Below are 6,000 nucleotides of genomic sequence, written 5' to 3' on the forward strand. Positions count from 1 at the left end.
GTATTCAACTATTTTGACTCAAAATCAAGTTGTCTAAATGATTTTTCACTAAACTCAAGTTTTTAAAAAAACATTGTTGGCTTGTCAGCATGCTTTCCATGCATTGCAATTGGGTTAATTAAGACACACCAAAAATTCCTCTCTCCTCCAGTTTATTTATTTATTTTTTTAGTTGATTGATACTTCGATCGACTCATTTTGACCATGTATCTCAAATGACTCATGGGTCTTTTCTCTGATAAAAAGACCCAGGGTTTGATTCCCAATAGTGGTACCTCTGGCACATTTTTGTAAATAAAATTGTCAGTAGTAACAGTAATAGTGTAACAGTAGCGTTAGCAGTGATAAGAAATGAGTTGCACTAGGAATTAGACATTTCAAATTGTGAGAAAACGTGAGCAAATACTTGAAAAAGATATGCTAACCATAACAAACATAGGTAATCCCATATTCATGATTTCTTCCATGTTTTAGTACTAATCCTGGGCTAAATGTGGCTGTTAGCTGTACTAATTAGACTACCTAATGCACTCGTTCACTTGAATGAGGCCCAATGTTTAGAAACGTGGGGAGAGGGCCAGAGACTGATTGTTGGGATTGGAAATTCTGTTCAAAAAATTCCATGCTCAAAAACTTATATGTGAGAACAAAAAAATTTACCTCTGGGTTTAATGCAGGAAACCTTGCAGACTGTAGGAAATCCTATTTATGCACACTTAGTCACTCCAGCGTTCATAACAGGCTACAGTCTGTCTGTCATCACAAACTTTTTCTTTGAATCTGCATGCTTCCACAAGGTAAGTGCTGCAGATAAAAAAAACGATGATACGACACATTTTTGTATTAGCAGCTTGTTTTCTAAATGCTGTGCATGTGTTGTCAAATTAATGATGATGTTTTCTTAATTTGCTTGTGTTTTGTCTATTTGCATGTGTTTTCTTAAGTTGCAGTGCATTTGCCCTTGTCGGCCACCTGCAGTAGGTGATGGTACACTGTCAGGTGCAACAGATTGCATAAAGACTCTGAGGCAGTTGTCGGAGTGAGAGAATTCTCCAAGCAATAACTGAAAAGTAAGTTGCATAAATCGCTGTGCCAAAACTCCAAATTAATTCAGACTGTGGCATTATGATTTCAAGTCAAATGAGTGGGGGGGTTTTGCCCTGTGAAGATATGCATACTATCTGTACATGACTGGTACAAGAGGTCTGGACAACTCAAATTTTGTTTGTATAGTAGAGAAGATTGGTGAATGCCACAAATTCTTTTAAATCACTCGTATGTGCAATTTAAGAATTAATCTGTTTGTACGAGTGCTTCTTGAATGAGGCCCAATGTTTAGAGACGGGGGGACAAGAGCCAGAGACAGATTGTTGGGATTGGAAATTGGACTGGGAATGGTTCAGTTCATTGGTCCTCTTTGTCTTAGGTGATGATAGTCATTAGTCACTTACGTATGGCTATTTTCAATTCAATTCACCCTGGCAACTGTCATTATATTTACAGTGGAAAAGAGCAGGATAAGAGGGTTCCGCTTTTTACTTGGCATGGCAGCTGCTACCACAGTGTGTGTGTGTGTGGGGGGGGGGTGTCAACATATGAAATACACCTCAGAATCTTGGCTATTTCGTCACAGTTGAGGAGGGACTAGAGACTTTACCTTAACTGAACTTTCAACACATACAAGCTAGTTCTAAGCAGAAAAAGGGGTTTCTGAACACAGTATTTTTGGAAAAATAACCTGTATTTCACCTGGAATTCCACTTTACAATGAAATGATTTTGTGGTTGTATGCAAAGAAGTTTTCTGTTGATGGAGTCAGGATTTGGAATTCAGACAGGCCAATGCATAGACAGGTGGCACCATCTTGAAACCAAAAATATAAAATATAAATTTCTTTGGCTACTATTTTGTTTAAAGTCACCACATGATATGTGCTGCACAGTATCAGTGCATATACCTTTCATTTTCAGTTGTGTTTAGAGACACAGTAGAAGTATTCATCAAGTAGTTCAGCAAGGTGTGTGTTAAGACCAGTGGCGGCTGGTGGAAAATTTTCTAGGTAGGGCTGTGCCACATCCAATCAATTTCAACACATCACTACTTTGCAGTTAAATATTTAACAATTATTTTATTCCAACATGAAATAAAGCAGTAAATAATGTGTTGACAGACACATCAGCACTTCAGTTCAGTATAATATAAAACATGAAATAAAAAATATTTATTTATTGAGATGCCCCTACTCTGCCCCTACTCTGGTCTTCCCTCTCAACCTTGACTTCTTCGTCAAGAGCCAGCTCAAGTCCTCACTGCCTTCCTCTTAATGCAGACTTGCCATCAATCTGCATTCACACTGTCCGCTCCGGATACAGCATCCCCCATGTTGCTCAAACCGGGTGCTGAAATCATGACATTTCACTGCTAAATTTTGGTTTCATGACTTTAGCCAATGTTTTAGAATGTATTTATGAAGTCCTCTCTGCAGTGGAGCAGCAGTGTCACAGTAGTTCACTTTTACATACAGCAGAAAGACACTGCTTTCTGTGTAGCAGAAGAAGTGCTTCTATTCTCAGTGTGAACACTAGGTGGAAAGCTTTCTATGTGGTTTCCATGTTACATCATGTGAGGTGACAGCATGAATGAAGCAGTGAAAAGCTGAAGGAGAGGGGGTATATTGTGTCAGGTGAAGGGATGAGAGGGCAAGGTAATGATTATTTGATATTCCTTCTCTGGCTCTCTCCATCATGCTCACACACTAACACACACTTACACACACTGTCTCCCTTTTCCATCTTTTTAGCCGCTATCATTTCTCCCCATGGGGATCTCATTGTCAATTCCTCCCAAGACTCATAATTGCTTTGCTGGCCTCTCCATGTAATGGCCCCATACTGAGTAATCCTGAGAACTGGGCCTGTGCTCTGCCTATGACTAAAGATTACTTTATTGATCACTCCCTCTCTCCCCTTTCTTCTCTCTGTCTCTAGGTCTAATTTCTCCCCTATTTCATGCCCAATAGTAATTTCCTCACTGTTATCCTCTGCTGTTTCCTACCACTGGGTTCACATGACCCCATGCAGTGCAAAGCAGGGCCCCTGTGGGTAATTCTCTCCCACCCGGTGGTCAATGCTTCACTTTTTTTTAGCATGGCTGACTCAATCTGCTAAAGATTTCTGCTTTTGTGAAGTGGTAGCACCGCAGCATTACTGCAGAATCTAAGCATCTCTTCAGACTACACGATTCAATGTAGGTGGTGAAGCAGATAACAAAAAGGTTGTGATAATAAGATAACACATTTGTTTAGATATAGAATGCTATTATAGCACTTTAGAGGGAGAAAGAACACAAGAGGAAGAACAAGAATAAGGTGCTACACACTTGGACCAGGGTTGGATTGACAACTAGATTATGGCAGAGCTGAGGACCCTTGACTCTGGGGTGGTATTAAGATCGTAGGTGGCTTTTAGATGCGCTGCCCACTGCTGCTTTTCACACAGAATCCGCTGGATGCTGCCTTGTTCAGAAACCCATTTCACAGTCAGTTTAATAACCCACTCCAGCAGGAAATATTCATACACTGATTCCTTCACATCACAATCTCTTCGGGGGAAATTGAAGCTCAGATTCTCTGGGAATGAAGTTAATATTTCTTTTGTTTATTGTAGAGAGAAACAGAGTGAAAAGTCATAAAAATGACTATGATGTTCTCAGAGTGAGGACGGGTGGAACAATATCAGTTTTCTGTTCTGGGCTTGCAGTAATCCAACAGACAATGCTTTCATTTTCTATTTTACAGTGCAGCCATAAATAGCACAGTATATTACATGCAATGCTGAACAGAGGGCCACAAATGACACGTTATGAATCTGAAAATGTGAAAACCTAAAAAGATCCTCATAGGAATAATAATATACACACAGACAGCTTATGTATTAGAAACTGGAGTCAACCAGGACAGTTCACTATAATTAAAGGGAAATGTTTCAAAATGAAAGAGGGTTAAGGTGGCTGATAACGCAAGTGTTTTATTCATTTGGACTGTGGGCCATTTGTAACAGGCTTGTGCAGTGACATACAATTGTAATTTAAGATTCATCAAATATGAACTGAAGGTGGTCGTTTAAGTTTTTCCTACTCTTTTTGTCTATGAATAATATAAATCTATATCTGAAGAAAAAATCTCTCATCCTCATTTTATGGTATTGTGTGGGCTGACTTATAAGTGCTCAGGGATGCCATCCAGAGGTGGCATCTTCCAATCCTGAAGGAGTGACCGGAGTAATCGACAGGAGAAATGCCAGGCAAGTAGAGTATATGGAGGAAGTGCTGGTGGAACTACAATCGAGTAGCCACTTATCAGAGTGTTAGGATTTAAGAGTAGGGCGGTGTAGTCCCTCATTCGTCCAGGAGTGTTCTATCGTAGAAAAGGTTTCAGTCATAGTCACTGAAGAATTTTGGGCAGAAAACCGTGGATCTGGTTCAGGAACTCGAAAACACAGCCAGGAAATTAGCAGACCACAAAAGGACCCCAACATCAAGTTCACACGAGAGGATGCCAAAGAGAACCGCCTGGCCTTTCTTGATTGTTCTACACTCAGAGGAGAGGACGGAAAGCTCCAGATAGAAGTGTACAGGAAACCAACACATACAGATCAACACTTGCTCTTTGACTCACACCATCCATTACAGCACAAGCTGGGTGTAATCCGGACATTACAACATAGAGCCCAAGAAGTGCCCACCGGCTCAGAGGGTAAGAAGAAAGAGGAAAGGCATGTCCAGAATGCACTCTCAGCCTGTGGTTATCCTACTTGGGCTATCAACAAAGTTAAGAGCCAAAAAACAGGACAAAAGTGTAACAGAACCAAGAAGGAACGGTGTCTCCATTCCTTATGTATCTGGACTGTCTGAAAAACTACAAAGGATCTTTAGACAGCACGATGTTCCTGTTTTCTTTAAATCAGGCAACACTTTGAGACAGAAACTCGTTCACCCTAAGGACAAGATGCCCACACAAAAACAGAGCAATGTAGTTTACTCCATTCAATGCAGTGAGGAAAACTACAAAGAACGGTACATAGGTGAGACCAAACAGCCACTTCACAAAAGACTTTATCAGCACAGACGACACGCTAACTCTGGATTACAGAGCACCATGCATTTGCATCTAAAAGCTACAAACCACACATTTGAAGACAGCGAAGTAGAGAGAAGAGCTGGTTTGAACGGGGTGTCAAGGAAGCCATTTTTGTGAAAAAAGAGAACCCCTCTTTGAACAGAAATGGTGGTCTGAGATTCAATCTGCCCAAAGCCTATCACAGTGTGTTAACACCTTGGTCACGCCAATCATATGCTAATCAGGTACTTAACAGTGATGAGGTAGGTGCAGCCATAAAACAATAGGCCTGATTACTGGGCCATCTTGGAAACAATTAAGTCAGTTTCAGGTGAAACTAGCTAATTAACAGATACTCAGGTAGATTCCTTCCTGAGGGCAGGGCTTATGTAACACAGAGTAGCTTAAATTTCTAGTTCCTGTCCCATTTTTTCACAATTGAGAATGACTTTCGGATGGGAGCCGAAACGTCTTGATTCTGAAAACAGTGTCCAGATGACTACGACTGAAACCTTTTCTACGATTTAAGAGCAGGCTTAACACTTCCTCTTTGATAAAGTTTATAGTTAGGGCTAGCTCAGGTGAGCCCTGAACCATCCCTTAGTTTTGCTGCTATAGGCCTAGACTGCCAGGAGACTTCCCATGATGCACCTCTCTCCTCCTCTCCCTCTCCATCTGTATGCATTCTTATCCCATTAATGCATGTTACTAACTCAACATTGTCTCTCTCTCCCCCATATTTTTGTGCTTTCTCTCTCCTATCGCTTTCAGCAGGTATTTCTGCTGAATCGAATAACACAGAAGCTGAGACGAGGAATTTATTGCCAAACTGTACTGAAATTGAAAAAGAGATTGTGGTGAAGATCGTAGAAAAGGTTTCAGTC

This window comes from Siniperca chuatsi, linkage group LG13 (genome assembly GCF_020085105.1).
Source record: "Siniperca chuatsi isolate FFG_IHB_CAS linkage group LG13, ASM2008510v1, whole genome shotgun sequence".
In the NCBI taxonomy this organism is placed as follows: domain Eukaryota; kingdom Metazoa; phylum Chordata; class Actinopteri; order Centrarchiformes; family Sinipercidae; genus Siniperca; species Siniperca chuatsi.